Source organism: Morone saxatilis, unplaced genomic scaffold, assembly GCF_004916995.1.
Source record: "Morone saxatilis isolate NCDOM2014 unplaced genomic scaffold, NCSU_SB_2.0 Contig5, whole genome shotgun sequence".
In the NCBI taxonomy this organism is placed as follows: Eukaryota; Metazoa; Chordata; class Actinopteri; family Moronidae; genus Morone; species Morone saxatilis.
The window spans coordinates 271,411-275,327 of NW_023340095.1; the positions used below are offsets into that span (position 1 = coordinate 271,411).

The 3,917-nt window shown below is 39.7% G+C and overlaps 1 non-coding gene and 1 pseudogene across 1 annotated transcript; one reads left to right on the plus strand and one right to left on the minus strand.

The window, feature by feature from the left end:
• The first annotated feature begins 2,444 nt into the window (after window positions 1-2,444).
• Window positions 2,445-2,518, plus strand: trnat-ugu. The gene has a single exon. It is a non-coding gene; the product is annotated as a tRNA-Thr (tRNA).
• Window positions 2,519-2,935: 417 nt separating this feature from the next.
• Window positions 2,936-3,917, minus strand: part of LOC118339043 — a 5,408-nt pseudogene continuing 4,426 nt past the window's right edge.

Here is a 3,917-nt window from a genome sequence, read left to right on the forward strand (position 1 = left end):
TGTCCTGACGCATAGCACGCAATTAAATAGTCAAACTTATTTTTAAACCTCTGGTGCTTATCCCAGTGACTCACCTCCAGCCGAGGCCTCACACACACACACACACACACACACACACACACACACTGCAGTCTCCACCAACCAATCACAGAGCAGGATCTCAGTATTTATCTTAAAATGTAAAAAATAAATAAAATTGTTGGCAGCCAGTTGGTTGTAAGGTAATCAATCAGCAAATATTCTAATAATCAATGAATGCTCAGCTGCAGCTTGTGTGAAACTGAATGTATCAATATATCAATGATATATCTGACAAAACGAGCCACTTTATGATGAGACTGATGAGTGACTAAACAATACATTGATTCATATAGAACCAATAGATTAATCAATAATTAGCCTTTACCTCTGGCTGTTACCACCTGAGGAGCACCTGAACGCACCGTCAACATTTATTCAACTGACAAAATAAATGAATCATCTATTTTAATAGTCGACTATCTAACTCATTCATAACCTTTAAAGTGATCAGTTATTGATCACTTTAAAGGTTATTATTGGCTGATATGGTTACAGCCTTCACACACTCATCACACCTCAGTAAATCTGAACTTCATTACATTTACTTTTAGATTTTTGCCTTTCCTCCAAGTCTGGGACCAAATCTTTAAATATCTGTAATTATCAGTAAAGCAATGATTGATAATCCCCCAGGTTCACCTCAGTGTTGTATAATGACATTCAGCCTGTATTTCCCTTCATAAAAACAAAAGATATATTATTAATAGGTCATTAAACAATCTTATTAATCTAAATCATGGATTAAACAGTGTGGGATAAAGTGTCACACCAGACTCCGTTTGAAAAACATCGCAGTAGTAATTCCCTGTCGGTCTGTGAATGTCACACACATTGTGGAAGATGTTTTAAGACATTTTCTGAATAAACGTGAATCTCTCTTTCATTCGGCTCTCATTAAATACTCACATTAGAACCTAATTAAGAGAAATGCCAACTTTTAAAACTAAATAACTTAATTACATATCACATTCCTACAGTCACGATTCATCCCGCAGCAGCGCAGCAGTTAACACACAGAGCAGTTATAAAAGTTACATTTTAATAAAAAACAAACGTGTTTTGGGGAATATTTTACAGCCGAATTAACTCAGAGATCCGAGCCCTTCAGTCTTATATTGGCTCCGTGTTTCATTTGAATTCGGTGAGACTTTTTTTTTAAATCTTTCCTACAAAATCTAGCGGTAACATAAGGGAGCTTGGTGCTGTCATCCCCATCCCTCCCAGCCGCCCACTGCCCTCGCACAGTACCCCGATCTGCTGCTGTCTTCCCCGGGCTTCCCGCTCCCGCTGGCGGGCACCGGCTCCTACCTGTACATAGTTGCTCTCGCAGTACTCCGCCACTCGCTCCAGGTTGCTGAAGCTGTCCAGTAAAGATCTCCGTCCCGCAGGAATTTCCTCCTCCAGCAGCATTTGTAGCTCCGCCATCTTTACACGCTTTACTACCAACGGCCGCGGCGCGCGCTGGATGCACGCTGCCGCCTTCACAGGCTGCGGGAAATATCAGCACTGTGGCACCTTAACGCAGCACGGAGGGAGAACTGGGGACTCTGCTTGTCTTGTTACACTCTTCATCAGTTAAATTGTGACCTCCTCAGAGGAGTGAGCTGTCACTAAAGGAAAAGGGAACATTAATAAACTAACAACAACTTTATAGGCTGGTAGCCTCTGTTCTTCCCTCCATCCCAACCAGAGGACTTTACCTTTAACGGAAGTTACATTGAGTTTGGCTAAAATAATAAAAACCTGTTAGACTCCTTAAACAGCCAGTTATCAGAAAATTACATTTAATAATAATACCAATGATCATAATAATAATTATGATTATAGTTACTGTTTTCATTGCTACTACAATGTTTGGTTTATTAGCATTATGTTATCTTTGTATACATATTTATGTTGATATATATTATCATTACACTGTAATGCAATAAGTTATATGATAGCAATAGTTGAAACAGATTACACTGCTTACGCAATGTTACAGAAACATTCCTGATTATATAGTTTTTAGTTTTCACAGCACAAATGAAAACTACAAAACTAAGTCAGTGTCACCTAAAATTATCAAAGCTACTTGTTTAGGACATTTTATGAACGTATGTAAAAGCAGTGGACATCCACCATGTGGCACCACCTGTGAGCAGCGGGAGCGCCAACACATTGATGATATAAATCTTGTGATAGTTTGTTATAAACATAATCATATTCTGGGTTTGAATCCCAGCGGTACCTGCTATCAGCTTCTTACTCGGTTGTACCAGTGTTTCCAGTCCTCATGCCGTCCTCGAGCCATAAATTGTGTCTTTACTTTCTTGACGTGTCACTGTGTTCGATGTTACAAACAAAAGAGCACCAGCTTTTCTGGCGCCGTGGCTTAGTTGGTTAAAGTGCCTGTCTTGTAAACAGGAGATCCTGGGTTCAACTCCCAGCGGTGCCTGATTTGAGTTTCTAACACTCCTGAACCAATCTGAAGAACAGAACACATCATGTTTAAACCACAACCAAGCAATGTGTCTCTGTGGTGCAATCGGCCAGTGTGCTCGGCTGTAAACCGAGAGAATGGTGGTTTGAACCCACCCAGGGACGACTCCTAAATTGCTTCTCAGAAGCTCAGCACATGGTCTTGAACCTTTTCTGGCAACTTGGACGATAAGCTAGTTAGTTAAAGATCTGATCAAAATGTGGGGATTTAATTGCAGCTTCAGGCTCCAACTAAACCTCAATGAAATACTTGTTTCTCACAGCAGCGACGCGCCATTTCGGTCAGAAGAGCAAACAGCTTCTACTGTACATATACTGTATGTCTTTATTTACAAAATCATACTCAGGAAAACAAAGTGCTAATAACATATTGTACAAAAAAACACATTCAATGAACAAGAAAGCTGATTTAGTTTCAGACAGGGAGGTCCACGTTCTCGTCTCTCGGGTATCCCTCCACCTCCATCGTCATCAAAAACTCTGCAGGGAAAAACAAATGTATTATTATTATTATTATTATTATTATATAATTATTATTATGGAAACAGTTATGTGTATTTAGTTAGTTCAGCTGAGGAAAGAGTTTTTTTTACAGTCTTTTACCATAAACTCTTTTTTTCAGATGCAGGTGAAGTCCACCTACCTTCTGTGTAGTCGATGTCCGGCCGCGTGGAGACGACAGCCCAGGCCAGACCCACCAACAGCGCCACCACCAGGTTCACTACAATCCACGGCTGCAGGATCTGCTGCTCCGAACCTGGAGGCCTAGAGGAGGAGGAGGAGGAGGTCAGTAGAGAACAACAGAGAAGAATCCAACAGAGCAGAATATAATCTCTCACCATAGCGTCTCGTTGGCTGTGGGATAGAGGTTGATGCGATCGCTCGTCATTTGCTGACTGAGGGACAGGATGAGGGCTATAAAATATACTGAACACAGAGAGAGGCGTTGTTATAGTCAGACAAGAAGGATTCAAAATGTACCAATACCTTATTATAATGTACCAATATCTAACACTAATGTACCAATACCTAACTCATTATCCTGCCTTTGGTCACTTACAGAAGGAGGCCAGAGCAGCAGGGTCCAGGGTGAGGAATCCTCTCAGTGCCATGGAGGCCTTGGCCAGGTTCACCCTGCAGGTAACAGAGGGAATATAATGATCTTATATAATATGATCTTATATAATATAATGATCTTATATAATATGATCTTATAGGATATGATCTTATAGAATATAATGATCTTATATAATATGATCTTATATAATATATTGATCTTATATAATATATTGATCTTATATAATATGATCTTATAGAATATGATCTTATAGGATATGATCTTATAGAATATAATG